This window comes from Rattus rattus, chromosome 1 (assembly GCF_011064425.1).
Source record: "Rattus rattus isolate New Zealand chromosome 1, Rrattus_CSIRO_v1, whole genome shotgun sequence".
Lineage (NCBI taxonomy): Eukaryota > Metazoa > Chordata > Mammalia > Rodentia > Muridae > Rattus > Rattus rattus.
In genome coordinates, this window is record NC_046154.1 from 242,185,028 (window position 1) to 242,202,979 (window position 17,952).

General features: G+C 39.5%; 1 pseudogene; it reads left to right on the plus strand.

The window, feature by feature from the left end:
• Positions 1 to 211: 211 nt before the first annotated feature.
• On the plus strand, positions 212 to 2,077 carry LOC116889873 (annotated as a pseudogene).
• The last annotated feature ends 15,875 nt before the right edge of the window (positions 2,078 to 17,952 follow it).

Genomic DNA, 17,952 nt, shown 5'->3' on the forward strand with positions numbered 1-17,952 from the left:
AGAAATAATGCAAATACACTACTCATGTATGAAATTCTCAAAAAAATTGAAAGAATAAATTAAAAATTGTTAGACGTGAAAGGAAGCAATGAGAGTAGTCTATAAGGCATATGAAAATAAATCAATGGATACTGACCACAAGAAAATATAACCATTAAAATTTGAAAGTAGAGGCTTTGAAAAAGCTACCATACATACCTTTCAGACAGGTATGAAGACAAAGATTCCCAGAGGAAATGATAATTACCTGATGATCATTGGGCCCTTGCACCATTTTCAGTCATGAGATGAGACATTTCATACACAAAGCTTGGGTGATAGAGAATTCAAATTCCCACCTACATGCCTGGATTCTGATCCGTCACTGGCTGTCTCAGATGTGGTTGGCCTGCTTTGATGACCTGGCAGACCCTTCTTCTTCATACTATGGGAGTTTTTCAGCTCAATATGAGTTACAAACATTGGACAGGCATGATCTAAAGCTTCATGGACCAGGGTGGAGGATTGGCGAGGACTCTTGAGTGAGCACTTGACTATAAAACTGGACCTTTCTATAGGAACTCAGTGTAGTGGCAGCCCACCTGTTACAGGTGATGTACCAATAACAGACATGACATCTGACTTAATGGGACATAGTCACATGACCACTATTGATCAGTCACTAGATCCCCCAGTTGGTGTGAGCTCAGGAGGTAGCACCACTTTTCTACCTTCCCAGTTATTTGAGGATCATCTGTCAGCTACTCCTCCTACCATTCACTTCATAAGGACAGTTTTGATGATACCCAGAGGCAAATGGCAGGCAGAAGACAATGAAAACAGGGAAAAAGCAAAGGTTCCAAGAAGAGAAAAAGGAAACCCTAAAGAGCCCCAGAAGCCTGTCTGTGTGTACGCATTATTCTTTCATGATACTCACACTGCCTGCCGTCAAGGCCCAGAACCCTCATGACACCTTAGGTGAGGTTTCGAAGATCATGACTTTCAGGTGGGAGAGTCTTGGAAAAGAGTAAAATAAGTGTAGAAATGGAAAACTGAAACATCCCAGAAAGTGTCTCAATGTTCTAGCTGCTTATAAAGACAAGGGAGAGTGTCAGGCTACTCTGGAAGATCCCATGTTACAGTTATGGACTCCTTCACCACTGCCTTTGACCACTGAGAACTCATCATCTCCAGCATCAACCTCAACAGAGTTGTCTGCTTTGTCCCCTTGGACTGTAGTTAATTCTATATTGTCTTCTTATGTGACAAATCAGGCATCTACTGGGGCTGAATCATCCCAATATTACCAAGTTGATAATTACCAATCAAATGTTGCCCTCCTTTATTACCATGTCTCAAAGGAGGAATGGTTATTGTTATCCCAGTCACCGTGGTTACTTCCTCTGGGCTCCACTAGATCAAACAAGTACAACTACTACCCAGCCTGGCCAACAGGCCTAGGTTGTCACGCAGTCAGCATTGCAGATAGCAGTAACTCCTGCCTTCTGTGCAACTGCCTCCACCCTGACTATACTCCTTCCATGATAACAAATACCTCATCCCTCAACTGAACAGAAAAATCATCATTCTGCAGCAACCTCTTTCACTTCAGGCCGTGTGACAGTCCTTTCAGAAAGTTAGAATCAACTTAAAACCACAGCTACCTCATTGGCAGAGGAAGATTTTGCTTCTACCCACTTTGAAAATGTAGACTATCTTGGTCCCTGCAACTGTGGACAGTGTGGTCCTGAGCACAGTATGAACTGCAGCCTTGAGGCTCTCGTAGTAGAGGCAACTTCTGAGAATCTGTGAAAATGGTCACAGATGTGGTTCCTGAGGTGGAGTCTCCTCAGATGAATGTTGAATTGGTGAGTGGCTCCTCTGTGACATTCTCATCCGAGCCTCAATGAGGGACATCTGATTGTGAGCACTCTTCCATTATCAGGAAGAGTAAGACAATGAGAACTGAAGCAATGGATATATGGTGAAGAAGTGCAGGGGTGTATTCTTGGCCTGCATAGCCTCTAAGAATCCAAACTCTGCTGTTTATGAAGTAGCTTTTCTTCTTCTCCAAAGCACTGAGGATTCATCGGCTTGACACAAGTCAAAGAGCCTGGTTTTGAAACATAAGCTGGGCTTCTAGTAGTTCATGACCTCTACCCATGGTCTTTTATGCCCCTACCTCCGTTTTCTCTTTTCAGCAGAGGCCAGAGCATGTAGCAAGGGCAGTGAATTTACTGTAATTGAGAATTGCTTTTTCCTCGCAACTGCAAGCGAAAATACCAGGTTAATAGCACAGGGGAAGGTGAATGGAATATGGAAGCAAATCATAGGGGGTTATTAGAAGAAATGTGTTGGTAAAATTGTCAAAGACTTGCTTTAAACATTATTAAAACGATGGGAAAGTACTTAGCTTTGATCCTAGGAGAAAACAGCAATGGGATAAGAGAAGCTTGGGGTTACAGCTCAGTGGTAAAGTGCACTGATTTTAATCCCAAATTAATAAATGAGTTTTAAAGAGGGATAAAAAATACTGATTTAAAATAAAATATACCTTTAGAGAGGAACTATTATTAATCTATATAGCACTTTAAGAACAAAGGTTTGGGGAGACTGAAATTATTACCTAGCACTAAACTGGGTTCAGTTTAAAAACAGGGAGATCCAAAGTTCAAGGTCGTCTTTGGCCACTAATGGGTTTGTGGGAAGTCTAGGACACATGGGACAAGGATAGAACAGAGTTTGTGCAGATCATGGTGGCTCATGCCTTTAATCCCAGGATTTTGGAGGTGGAAGTCGAAGGATTTCCATAAGTTCAAAGTTAAACTGTACTCACATAGCTGCGCATTGTTTTTTAAAAAGACAGAGGCTGTGTGTGATGACACTCTCCTTTAAGCCAGCACTTGTGAGGTAGAGGCAGTTGGATCTCTGAGTCTGGAGCTAGCCAGGGCTATGTAGTGAGATCCTGTCTAAAGGTTCCCTCTCTGCTCCTGACACACTCCTACTCTCCCCCTCCTCCTCCTCCTGCTGGGATTATTGTGCTGGAAGGGAAATGACATCCTACAGGAGTATCTCGTTTTTCTCTCCAATATTTCCGCAGTCCAAATTTCTTTACCTGACTTGATTATCAGTTTTGCATGTAAGAGGCAGAACTCTGTACCCTTAATAAGAGGTTTTACAAAATAAAATAAATAGATAAGTTTAAGAATATAAAAGAAAATCCAGACATAACCATTGAAAAGACAAGCCACCTCAGAAACAGTGGAGACTATTTCTTCTATTTTCTTAAAAGTATTTTATTTATATTTATTGGATAGTTTATGTATTTACATTTTAGGTATTATTCCCTTTCCCCCTCTCCCACTCCCCCTCTCCTCTCCTTGCTTGTATGATTTTGAAGTTATAAAACTTAAATAAGGTAAATTTTAGAAATAATCTCAGTGGGGTTGGGGGTTAGGAGTGAGCTCAATTGTTAAAATATTTGCTGCACAAGCAGGAAGATCTGAACTGAGAACCCCAGCATCCTTGCAAAATTTTAGATTACAGATGGCATAGACCTATAATCCATGAACTGAGCTGGTGGCCAGACAGAGACAGGAAAATACCTGGGGCTTGCTGGCCAGCCAGTGTAGCATACCTGGTGATCTTCAGGCTCAATAAATAACTTTGTCTCAAAAAGTAAGGTGAAGTGTGTCCACACTCACAAATATGAACTCATATATGTTCATATTTGTGCACAAAAATGGACACCTACACATACACACACACACACACACACACACACACACACACACACACAGTCACACGCATGGCGGACCAGGGGAGAGGGGGAGAGAGAGAGAGAGAATCCTAATTCATGAATATGGATAAAAAGCTGAGAAAAGAAATGAGCCACAATGATATATGTATAAGCAAGGCCTGTAAAGGAGAGGATATAGACAACATGTCAACATGGCAGAAAAGGTTCTTCCCAGGGAAGAACACACCAATCAGTTATTCAATAACAAATGGTGATCTCTGAAAAAATATATGCAAGTAACACTATAGAGACTGAGCAAGTTGCACTTAAATGCATATATTATATATATTATATAACATATAAATATACAATAATATATATATTCTTCATACATGAAAAAGGAGGCTATGGATTTGAAAGAAAGCAAGAAGGAATAAATAATAAGGTTTGGAGGCAGAAAATGGAAGGAAGAAATTATATAAATCATAATCTCAAAAATAAAGCGAATAATTAAAAAATATTTGAGGAAATAATTGTCCAAGTTTCCCAAATTTAATTAAGAAAATTTACCCATAGATTCAAAAGCCTTAGAGAAGCAGAATATAAGTATAAAGAAACTCTAGGAAGAATGAAAGATGGGGAAAGAGTACATATCTAAAAGAAATAAAGAGACAATAAAGGAAACCCAACGTGGAATGAAATGGAAAAAACTGAACAGTGCAACTTTGCAAAAGTCAAACAATATTTGCATACATTGAATTATTTCTCTAACTTAAGTGGGAAGACAAAGTACATAGAAATACTAAAATCTTGATTAAAAAATGCAGAAAGTTTGTGCACTCTTATTTCTAGACTTGCTATAAATCTCATCCGTAAGTGCCATGTGGCATTTGCCTAAGGTAAGCAAATAAATCCATGCAACACAGTGAAAGTATCCAAAAATAGACCCACATGTTTGGATCAATTGAGTTTTAGTAAGTAATTAAATAAATAAGCACACTATCTATTTAACAGGAAAGGAACAGCTATTCAGCAAATGGCGTAGAAATGATCTCAACATTTTCCTACTCAAGTATTAAAATGAACCCTAGATGACCATGTGTGTGTTTGTGTGTGTGTGTGTGTGTGTGTGTGTGTGTGAAATACAACTGAAGTCAACAAAGAATATATTTAAACTTTAGTTAGGTAAAGGTTGCTTAGAAGAGACCCAACAAATGTTCACTCCAAAAGAAATAAAAAATTAAAAAATAAACTTCATCAAATATAAAAATCCCCAGTTGTTAGGAAACAGCCCATTATAAGGTGGAAGAAAACACTACATGTTGAAAGAAATGATGTAAGTCTGAAAAAAGTACTTATAGATGTAATATACAATGATCTCATGAATCAATAATTTTAAAAAGACATTTAAACATGTCTAGGAGTTGAGCAGGTACTTTATGAAAGATGATCTGTAGGCAAGTAATTAGTCTATAGAGTAAATCCTCCATCAATAGTTATATTAGGAAATAATCAAGTTAGTCCACAAAGAAATATCACTATGTACCTGCTGTTGATTTGGTTTATTGCTTATGTTAATTGGGTTCCCAAATTACACGAGAATTCTAACATCTGCATGTGAGACACTAACCGTCCTGACCCCAGGATGAATTATGACTCTTCCGTCTCAGATGCTTTTGGTCAAGGGGAGTGTGCATTTGCAAAATTCTCATTAATCCATACCTGTAGCAATCTGTGTATGGAAATTTGCATCAGTTAAAATAACCCAATCTACCTGACTCTTAAGACCATAGTTCCTGACATACTCTGCTGAGCACCAGCAAAAGTTAATCCCTGGGAATTTTACTACTGCTGGGGAAGGGATGAGAATGGTTCTTCTGCGAAATGAGCATTAGGAAGAAAACTGTTTATGAACTGTAAAGGTGATAAACATATTTATAATTGTTTCCAAAGTGATTACTGTAAACTGCTGAAGCAGTATTATGCCTTCGGGGCTTGAGAAAAGTGGCTGTATTAGTTATCTATTGTTGCCCAAGACATCACCACAAAACAATGTGCTTAAAAGAACAAACTTTATTCTATAACTTATGGGGATCAAGAACTTGAGGTTGGCTCAACTGAATAGTTCTAGCTCTTAGTTGCAGTCCATTTGTCAGTCAGTGCTGCAGCTGTTTGAAGGTTATAGTTCACCCTGTTGGTCATAGACCTGCCTCCATTCTTGACTGGCTGTTAGCAGGATAATGAAAGAGAGCTGGTATGTAACTTCCAAGATGAGGGTATAAAACTGTCTTCAGTATTCCTTTGGTACGTTCCTGGGAAACCATTTGTTTGCTCCGAGGGAAGCCAGACGATACATCATGTGGTTGTGTAATCTGTAGAGAAGTGAAGAAGTAAGGCCTCCAGCCAATGGATAATGTAGCTCTCATCCTCGTCAGAGAAGCTTCACACAGAGCCAATTAGAAAAAACCACAACTGTTGTTCACAATGTAGAGAATAATTGATTATGGCATGTCTGTCCCCAGTAGATTCATCTACAATACTGCACCCAAATCTCAGGGAACATCGAGAGAGAGAGAGAGAGAGAGAGAGAGAGAGAGAGAGAGAGAGAGATTTGAGATTAAAGAGCTGGAGGAACAGGAAATCTGATGTGATTGTGTCTCCTAGAAATGATAAGGAAACTTCACTCACTATACCTCAACAATATGGTTTCCTAAACAAGACTTGAACAAATACAACAATGGGCATGCTAATATGGAAGGGAGTAAATCTTGCAGGGTCCCACACCTGAGCAAAGAACTTCAGCCAGCCAGGGAATGCTGAAAGCAGGAGAAATCTTCTCCAGGGATGATCACCTTAGTTGGTTATCTAATACCAAATGGCCAGCCCTGAAACCACACACATATAACCAATTCCAAATGAACTCAGCATGTTGTATTTATATATTTACACATATGCATACACATACATATAAATAATGTATTTGAGAGGGAATGGAGGGGATCAGGGCAGGGGTTGGTGAGAGGGAGGGAAAGGTGAACAATATTACTATATTTTAACTTAACAATATCTAAAGGGGATAAATTAAGTCATGAATTATCATTTTTTAAATTTATATGGAAAAGTGTCTAAGACGAAAGATGAAACAATTGGGGTCAATAAATCTACCATGAGAGAATAAAAGTTTTAAGAATTATCTCAGGATGCAGGATGGCTGAGGGAATTTCACTTTTTGGAATATCTGAGTATCCTTTGCTTCTGGAAATAAAGGGATTTGAATAGTAAGTCACATGGGAAGTCTATATAGAGTGATGTAAGACAAGCCTCAGAATGGCTTGATTCAACAATGCTTTCCTCCAAATGCTGTCTGTGATCCTACTGGACCTTACTGGGACTTTAACAGCTTTGAGACTTGTTTTTCTAAAACTGAAGCAAAAATAATAAAAATCTATTAAGGTTATTATAGAAATTAGCATGAACCAGAGTGTAAGTTATTGCCATAGAGACATAATTGTGAGTAATTAAAGGAGACTTGTCAGATATCTTTGAAGTCCTAAATAGTTCTTTCCATTAAACTCATATCAGTGTAAGTCAAAATTTGTAGCATATATTTTCAAATCCTATCACTGTGTGATCTGTTGCACTTTTGTCTACAGGAAATAAGGGAATCTTTCCTAACCTTATTTTGAATGTTAAACTTCCACCCTTTTCCATAGTAGGGGACCTGGTTTGCTAAAGGAATTTATATTTCAATCTTGCTTGCCTTGTGCATTCTGGAGAAGGTCAAGTCAGTGAGGCCAATGTGGGTTGTATCAGAATAAACATATGCTCTCTTTGCTCACAAATCCCATAAATAATCATCAAAGACTAAGCTCTTCCCTTTTGTATGCTTTGTCCTCCTTCTTTAACCAACCTTGTATAAAGATGAAATAAACCCTACACCCAAATACATTTCAAACCTATCATAATCACCCAATTTGGCTAGATATGTGTATGAATAAGTATATTCTCCCATGGTTTTCCTGTATCTACTGGTTCTCACCTTCTCAATTCATTTTTTATGAAGCAACCCTAATGGTCTGTTAAAAATCCATAATCTCATCACTCATCTCTCTCAACAAAGGGAAGGGGGGTGTTTAATGGATTCTCATTTAGCTAGATGCCCAGATTTGTTAGCAGTCACTCAAAAGACCTCTTGGGACTACATGATCCTGCCCTGGTCTGTACCTCAACCTCAACTCAGGGTACTCAATTTCACCCTACTGACATTCCTGACAGCTCTTTAATAATCTACATCATTCTCTTAAAATCTTTATACAAGCTGTTTCCTTGAATGGACCATCTTTCCTTACACTTTAATGTCCAGTTCCTTCTCATCTTTCTAGCTCAGTTGAAATACTTCACACAGTGCTCTTCGATTGCTGGTAGATCTCCTCTGCCACCTTTTCATTTCCCTAAGTACTTACATTGGTTTATCGTAAAGCTATTTACATTTTATCTTGTTTAATACTGAGCTAACCTATTAGAGGTTATATGAGGGGTGATGTTCTGTGCCTGATTTTAAAAAATAATCACTAATATGTTAGTAAGTGTACATATGCATTCATGTATGCCTACATGAATGAATGTTTATCAAAAACTTAAATTATTACCAAAGCACCACCAAATAGTCTTCACTGGAACCTCGCCTAGAGAATTAGGAGTCCAATCTGAAGTCAGATCCTGTCACTAGAAAAACAAACTTAGTACCCCTGAGTCCAAATAGACTATAGAAAACTGGATTGGGTTACTTCTTAAATTTCATGAGTCTCCTGTAATCATTTTCTATAATAAGAGGATTTGCATACTAGGACATATTAGTTTATCATTGCATGCAACAGAAGCCAAAACTCAAAGTAAACAATGTCTTGAGCATTATTAAAGTCTGTTTCTAGTATTTCTTCTTCTATGTCTCGGTTTGAGCATTCCAAGCTGCAAGACTCAAGTTCTGTTTGCTTCTCTGTTCTTCTATCCATGAAGTATGGTCCCTGTCTAAGAAAAAAATTTTACTGTATGGATAGAGTGTACTCCATCCAGTAGTACTGATGGGTGAGTAGCCAGAATGTCTTGTGCCTTTAAAGGCAGAAGCAGAAATGACGGCTTCCCTTTACTACACCTGGCTGATTGAGCTTTTAGATGATATACTGTGGGTCACCATGTTTTTAATTAAATATTCAAGTATTTCCTTACTTTGGAAAATAGGTCAATAAAAAAATCATTTTCCAAGATCAGAGATTGTACCAAGTCTTAAGTAAGGAGATGTATCAGAGATTCCTGATATCATGAGAAATATGTTAAGTAAAGAAGAATTAGGCTTGCAGCCTCCTTGCATAATCAGGAGGATTTAGGAAGCTTGGAATATCTAATAGACGTGGGTTGCAAGAAAGCCTAAGAGCTCTATAATTGTATTCCCTTTATGCAGAAATCTATGACATTTCATTTTTTTCTCTTTTTGAATTTAATTTACTTATATATAGAATGACGTCCACTAATCAATTAACTTACTATGTGAATAAATGCTGTAACTCTATATAAGAGCCCTTCCCCTTTATGTATAGTTTTATCAAGAGGCACACAACAAACATAGTAGGGAGTTCATGAAGGGGTCAGTAGGAGACAAAAAAAGAGGCTCCATGCCACTCTCTTTGAGAACTTGTGGTTCATGACAGGGCTTCTGCAGGCGCACCCTAAGATAAAGTTTGATAAGTGTCAAAGATAGGGCCTGGCAAAAAGGGAGAAAAACAGATATGCATCTCATCCTTAAGCGATGATAAAGGAAAAAGGAGATGTGGGGAATGGCGAGAAGAGAGGAGGGGGAAGAGAAGTGGGGAGGAAGAAGGAGGAAAGGATGGTGGAAAGGATCAGGAAAGCAGAACATACTGCTCAGAAAAACGTTTACCAGGGGCTTTAGACTGCCTATCTGGTGATGGGAGTTGATCTTTGGCTTTACACACCAGGACAAACCATTTTCATTATGGAAAATGGTGGTACTGTTTTGTAAAGCAAACAGACTAAACTTCCTTTTGTCTAGCCCTTTTCATGCATAGACCATTGGTCCAGGGGTCTTGTCCAGTTGGGCTGGTTTGCACGCTCATATCTATCTAGATAGTGAACTGTGAAGGGCAGAGGTTATATCTATTTATCTTTCTGGATTCAGACTCTGGAAGGGTCTGATATAGTACCAGGATCAATAATTGCCTGGAAAATTAGTGAATTACTGCAGGTGAAGAGGACCAGGATTTCTAAGAAGCAAGGAGATCTTCCTCCACCAAAGACTGAAGCAAGGGTAATTCATCACTACGGGAGGCTGTTGAATGTGCCACAAATGGGAAAACTGATTCATCAAGGCCAAAATCTCCTGAGCCCCAGACTGGGTACCATGTTAACAGTCTAAACCATCCCTTATGGTGTCCATTGTCTATTGTCATTGGTAACTAACAGTTAGCACAGTGACTAAGACTAGAGCTGAATTCTTCAGTGTAGATGCTGGTCTAATTGTTTCCTAAATGTAACATTGGCCAAGTCAAGTAAACTCTTGAAAAGGGAGTTGCTTGTTACTTGTTTCTGAAAATGGAAATGAAATCTTTTTCACAGACTTGATCAAAGATCTAAGTAAAAAATAAGTTTAAATGCTGGGTAGAAGAAAGGAGAGAGAGAGAGGAGAGTGAAAGAGTGAGTGAGAGAGAGAGAGAGAGAGAGAGAGAGAGAGAGAGAGAGAGGTGTTCAGGTATGTTAACCTAGTTCCATTGTCAGTAAAGAAGAGGAACACATGGGTTGTGGAAGCAACCTAGCAATATGATTGGAATGAGCAGGCTGCAAAGTTTTCAATAAGTGGAGATTGTAAGGGTGAATATTGAAAATGTGACTGGAGTTGAAGACAAGAACCCATCTCACAGAACTAGATTGGCTGTTGTAAGAAATTTGGAGATTTCCATGAGGGTCGGCTCACATTGGTGTAGAAATTATCTGCTCCTCAGCAGCTCAGAGGCTGGCTGGCATGGAAGGAGCATGCTGGGATGCAAAAGACCTTTTTGGTTCCTTTCTTCAACCCAGGCTCATTGGCCAGGGCTTGCATCATTCCCTTGATTGACATGGCAGGTCCCTTGCATCCCAGAAGTTTTTTGATGTCCTGAAGTGTGAGTTTCCTCCAACACCATCTTCTCAGTACGTCTGCCCTCGAATATAAATGTTTCATTTACATTGGGAAATTGAACCTCATGTTGTAGCCATACGCTCCAAAGAATGGAAGGATTCTCCACGCTCAGCTAGTCCTTACAGATAGTTGGACATTGAAGGTCTCTTTTGGCATGGCTGCTCCATGAATACACAGACAGGAGCATCAGAAAGGAGTGGCAACTGGCTTTGTATTGGGCAGCTTATAAGCATTGTAACCGAACTGGTGTCTAGCTCACTCACTATTCCACTGCTTCTTCTAGCTTGTCTAAGAGCTCTTCCAATGTATGGTACAACATGGTTTTCCACCCCTTGGGAATCCTTACGGATCCCATTTACACAAAGAAATGTCAGTGTGGCCAAGGCCATAAGGAATCTCTGAGGTGGTCACAATGCTCTGTGTGACACAAAAAGCACACTCAGGGACCTGGCTCCTTCCCATGTCTCTGTTAATTTGTTCTATCCTTTTTATCACTTCTGCTTTTATCAGATTAAAAGAATATGTCCCCGAGATGCAAACTGATTACTTACAAATAACACCATGAAGGTTTAGGTACATTACACAAGCTCCGCAAAAACAGTTATTACTTGATATATCACTTTCCTGGTACGCTGCCAGATTCATGATAAGTCTAACCAGAAACTCAGGGTTCCTCTAAGTCATACCTCACACTTACAAAGCCTACTATTGATAACATATTGAACTCCCAGGTTAAGTTCTTTTTATTGTTTTGGGTTAGAAAACTTCTGATTTTTATATTAATTGCAATTATGCTTTGTAACAATATAATTATCTCTCCTATTTTGTGGTGATATGATAGACTCCAATCATAGGTATGATAGACTTTAATGCAATGGATACATAACTGAGTCATAACTATGTCATAACTATAGAAAGACAACATCCCAGAAAGATACTGCATTACTCACTTTCCTTATTGCTATGAAGAAATACCTCACCAGAAGCATCTTAGGCAAGAGTTATTGGGCTTACAGTTTGAAGAAGCCATTTCATTAGGGTGGGGGAAGACATGGGGGCAAAGTCATGAAGCGGCTGATTACATCGACTCCACAGTTACAAAGCAGAGCAAGAAGAGAGGTAAGGCTTATCATGCTTGGAGCCACCCCTCCCCCATGGTTGCTCCATTTCAGCCAGGGTGCCAATCTCTTAAAGGTTTTACCACCCTCCAAATAGAACCAGTGGCTGGAGGTCAGGTATTCCAACAATGAGCCTGTAGGGAAAAACTCACATTCAAATCCCAGCAAAGATGTTGGGAAATTTTAAATACTGGTGAAAGTTTTGCAATTATTCAAAAGAATAAAATTTTACTACAGAATATAAACATTATATAGAAGGTTTGGAAAGTAAAAGTAAGAGTTGATAATATTTAAGGAAAGTTCATCATGTCAGGGGTGTGTGTGTGTGTGTGTGTATGTTATTCAGGCACTGTTTACATTTTATTTTCCTTTTAAACAAAATCTTCAGAGAGCTAAAGAGCACTATGGGAACACAGTCCACATAATCAACTAAACAGTGCTCAGAGGGGTTCACAGAAACTGAAGCCCCAAACATAAACCTCACATGGCTCTGAGCTAGGCCCTTTGCATGTATCTTATTGTGTAGCTTGGTGTACTTGTGGGACTCCCAACAATGAGAATGGGGCTGTCTCTGACTCTTTTGCCTGTGCTTGAGACCCTTTTCCTCCTACTGGGTTACAGATAGTTGGAAATTGAAGGCCTCTTTCATCCAGCTATGATATGAGAATTTGTGCCCAGATTTATTATAATTTATTAGACCATGTTCAGTGGCTAGTCCTAGGAGGTCTGCTGTCTTTCTTTCTTTTTTTCTCTCTTTCTTTCTTTCTTTCTTTCTTTCTTTCTTTCTTTCTTTCTTTCTTTCTTTCTCTCTCTCTCTCTCTCTCTCTCTCTCTCTCTCTCCCTTCCTTCCTTCCTTCCTTTCTTCCTTTCTTTCTTTCTTCCTTTTGGGAAACAGAGGAGATGATTTTGGAGGTGGTGGGAGAGACTAGAAGAAATGGAACGAAGAGAAACTGCAATCAAGATGTAATTAACATATGAGAGAAGAGTAAAAGCTAAATGTAGTTGTAACTTTTATTCTCCTGTAGTAATTGTTGTCTCAGCGGCTTTCTGTCTATGTCTCCAAACATAGACCTCATCCTGGAAGCTCCTAGCCTCTATACAATCTAATCTATGTCTAGAATGTTTTCAACTTTTAAGACCTGCTGTTGAATAAGTTAACCCTTTTCTACTTCTTTCTGAAGTCTGGCTGGCTATTCTGACTCTAACTCCACTCCAAGCTGCCTGGTTCAGTCTAGTCTCTCTCTCTCTCTCTCTCTCTCTCTCTCTCTCTCTCTCTCTCTCTCTCTCTCTCTCTCTCTCTCTGCCTGACCTGAATTGCTCTACTTGACTTCAAAATAACTCTAGCAATTAGTTAAGATATGGCTGGCTCGCACTGCCCGTCAAGTAGCTTGCCCCCTTTCTCTCTTCTCATGAGAGTTGGGCATATTGTATCTTTTTTCTCTGATTTGTCATTTTGTCTACCACTCAATTAGACATCACTGTTAAACACTGGTGCTTCTTTCCATAAACTAACTTTATCTTCATTGTTTGTGATTAAAGGTGTGTACTAGGGTTGGTGTATATTATGTATTCCAGCCAGAGGGATTAAAGTTGTGTGCTAAGAGATGAGACACACCACAAGTAGAAACAGGTTATAATCAATAATCCTGCAACAGTTAAAAATCAAAACAAATAACTGTCCCCAAACAAATCAGGGTCTCTCACTAGGCTGGTACTTGTCAAATAGGCTAGACTGGTTAACCTGTGAACCTCAGAATCTCACCAGTTTTTATTTCCCTAGCTGTGGAATTAAAGGCATGTACCACCACACCTGACTTTTGAAACATACATTCTGGGAATAGAACCCAGGAACTTGTAACTGTGAAAGAAGCAATTATCCACTGAATTATCTCCCCAGTTCTGTGCCGCATGCATACTGCTCATATATTCTTGCTTACATTTTCATAAAAACTGCTTTTGGTGAAAAAAGAAAAAAAGCTGTAATGGGTAATACTTGAGGATTCTGTCTCTTTCTGATCTCTAAACCTGGGCCTTTGCCTTTATTCAAAACTGAAAAGAAAGAAAGAGAGACAGACAGACAGGGACAGACCATAGTTCTGATTGAAATTTCTGTCTCCTTTAACTGTTTTCAATTGCAAGGACTTTCAGGATTATCTAGTTCAAGAATTTCACTATTTTATTTATCTAATAGCTAATGTGAAAGAAATGTCTCCTTAACTAATCTTATCAATCAATTTATGAGAAAAAAATACAGGGCCCAAGCAAACAGTGTTCTTACATGCTACTGAAACTATCAGACTAATCCCAGACATGTTATATTGTCTCACATAGCTGTGGGTGCAGGCATAGTATGTCTTTGTTTAAGCCTGGGTGGCAGGCCTAAACAGATGGTGTGAGATGAGAAGATGGTTCAAATCTCAGAGTGGTGGTAACCACCTGTAATCCCAACACTTGAAAGGACTAGGTTGGAGGATTACTGGTTTGTAGTCAGCCCAAGCTACATAGTAACAACCTATCTCAAAAATACAACAAAATGCTATTTAAAAATGATAAATATATAAATGCCTAGATGAAAATAGAGAGGATAGAGTTGCAGTTCTCAAGAGGGAGAATTCAGAAGTGAAGAATATCAAGTAGCTATAAGAATGGTTGTCCCTGGGGGTTGGGGATTTAGCTCAGCGGTAGAGCACTTGCCTAGGGAGCGCAAGGCCCTGGGTTCAGTCCCCAGCTCCGAACAAAAAAAAAGAATAAAAAAAAAAGAATGGTTGTCCCTCAACAGGGGAATGAATACAGAAGTTGTGGTACATTTACACAATGGAATACTCATCTATTAAAAACAATGATTTCATGAAATTCTCAGGCAAATGGATGGATCTAGAAAATATCATCCTGAGTGAGGTAACTCAGTCACAAAAGAATACACATGGTATGTACTCCCTGATAAGTGGATATTAGGCAAAGAGCTTGCAATACCCATGATATAACTCATGGACCACATGAAGCTCAAGAGGAAGGAAGACCAAAGAGTGGATGCTTCAGTCTTCCTTAGAAGGGGGAACAAAATAATCAAGGGAAGTAGAGGGTGGGAGGGACTTGGGAGGAAGAGAGGAGTGGGAAGGTAAAAAGAGGATCAGAATCAGGTATGGGAGGAGATGTGCAGAGTGTTAGGAAGTTGAACAAAGGTGTGTTGCAACAGGGAATGGGAAACTGGAAGCAGTAACCAGAAAGTTCCAGAGGCCAGGAACGCAAGAGCCTCCAAAGATCCCACGGGGATGACATTAGCTGAAATACCCTACAAAGGGGAGGGAGAGCCTGTCGAGATCATATCCTGAGGTTAGGCATGGTTCCTAGTTGAGGGATGGGGCTGCCCATCCATCTCCAAAATTTTAGTCCAGAATGGTTCCTGTCTACAGGTGATACAGGGATAAAGGTGGAGCAGAGACGGAAGGAAAGGCTATCCAGAGACTGCCCCACTTGAGGATCCACCCCTCATACAGACATCAAACCCAGACACTATTGCTGATGCCAAGAAATGCTTGCTGACAGGAGCCTGATATAGCTGTCTCCTGAGAGACTCTGCCATATCCGCACCAATGCAGATGTGGATGCTTGAAGCCAACCAACAGACTGATCGTGGGGACCCCAATGAAGGAGTTAGAGGAAGGACCAAAGGAGCTGGAGAAGCCTTATCTGGCATCAATAGGAGTGGAGGCCCTTGGTCCTGTGAAGGCTTGATTCTTCATTGTAGGGAAATGAAGGGCAGTGAGACAGGAGTGGCTGGATGGGTCAGGGAGCACCCTCATATAAGCAGGGTAAGAGGAGACAGGACAGTGGGGTTGCAGAGGGAAAACCAGGAAAAGGGATAACACTTGAAATGTAAATAAGTAAAATATTCAATAAAAAAAGAATGGTTGTAGAGAGCTTGTCAGAAGACAGGGGCAGACAAGAAGACCCAGATGTTAGGGACAGACAAAAGAAGCATCTAAGATCTTGAAAAATTTTAGGAATTGAAATTTGAGACAGAAATCAAAGAAATGAGCTTTGGAGCTAGAAATGAGACCATGACCTCATTAGGTAATGGATCAGTCCAAAAGACAAGAAGGGAGTGGGCATCAATTGGACACCACACTGGTTATTTGGTGGGGGGGTTGTGGATATAGGTAATCTTCACAACTACAATGTCACTACAGTGTTCAAACTCTTGATATCTAAATGAGGCTGAGGAAGGTAGTTAACACTATCATCTAAATTATAAGATTTCATCAAGCTGAAAATAGAACCCTGATTTTTTTTTTATTTCTGGTTTTCTAGTGGCTTAGTCATTATGAGAAAGGGTTATTTTGCCCTGTGCAATACATTTAGAAATGTTTGAAGCAGTTTGTTGTTGTTGCTGCTGCTGTCACACTGATATTTAGAAGGTAGAAGCCAAGGATGCTTCTAAACATCTTCAGTGTACAGAATAACCCCCACAGAGAATCAACCCACTTGCCAACTGCACGGATGGAGAAACCTGGGTCTCCGTTGCTGATGTCAGAAGCAATGCACTTTGAAGTAAATGTTTTCCCTTTTTAAAGTTAACATTTTTTTTTCCGTTTCAAACATTTAGCTTGTACCCAGTTCCAAGTATCAAGTTCTAATGCTGTTTAGGCTCTGATGATACAGAGAGTTGCATAAGACTTGAAATCCTGCTACCTCAGAATTTACATTGTAATAGGAACACCATCAGTAAATATGTCAAGTCAATAGGAGGATAATGTATGCAGTATACAAAGCTATTAAACTTGATGTGATTATCTAATAGTAGAGAATCAATGAAGGAGGGGCAAGGTTGTCCCCCTAAAGCTTTAATACTTGAAGAATCAGTAATACGGGACTGGGGGGGTGGCTTAAATATTAAAATGTCTGTTACACAAGCCTGAAGACCTGAGAAGGATTACCAGCACCGATGTAAAAGCTATACATGATCCACATCTAAAATCTCAGAGTCGAGGTGTGGAGGTGGCATGTAGGCCTGGGCAGAGTCTGGTGGATTCCAGGAATTCATTAGCTAGCCAGCCTTGCCTAACTGATGACCTTCAGGTTGATGAGAGACCCTCTTTCAAAAGGAGTTTTCTCCATCATTTGAAGAAAACTTCTGACCTCAGTGTCTGACATTCACATGTGTGCATATGTATGTACATATTCCATTTGTGTTTTTTCAAGAATCTCAGCCTATCTGTCAATGTCTTAGTTCATTTTCCTGAAAAGATGACTTCCAAAACTCCCTGTAAGAGTAAACTTTGAAACCTGTAAGTGTGAACACTGTGAATGAAGATTGAATCTTTGCACATTGCTTTATGAATGAAAAAGATCGCTGCAGAAAACTGGGGTGTTTAGATTTTTGGTTTTAGACATTTATTTTTTTCCTAGAACAAAGCATAAGGAAAATGAGTTTTCTGAAAGAAATGAATGGGAGTCATTTCTGACCTGGATTTTGCAACAGTGGTGATCAGAAATACTACAGTGAGGACTTGATTCATTTTTTATTAAAAGCTGCAATGGTAATTTTCAAGTTCACTGATAATTTCTAGCAAAATTATGTTCGAGACTAAAGCTGTCACTGTCTCTAATCATGTTCCTTTATGTATATAAGAAGGGTGAAGATGTTTTCCCAAAGAATCTGAGAGTTCAGGAAAAGGGGAACTAACAAAGCAAGTCATGGTTTGACAGCTGGAAGTATCCACTGAGATGGCAAGTTACACCTTAAGCTGAAATAAGCCTTAACTTGGGAGACCCCTTGGTGTCTTGCTTGTGTGTGTGTGTGTGTGTGTGTGTGTGTGTGTGTGTGTGTGTGTGTGCACGCAGGCATGCATATGTAGGTGTGTGCCTCTATGTGTATGTGTATATGTGAGTGTACATGTGTGTATGTATATATGAGTGATTTATAT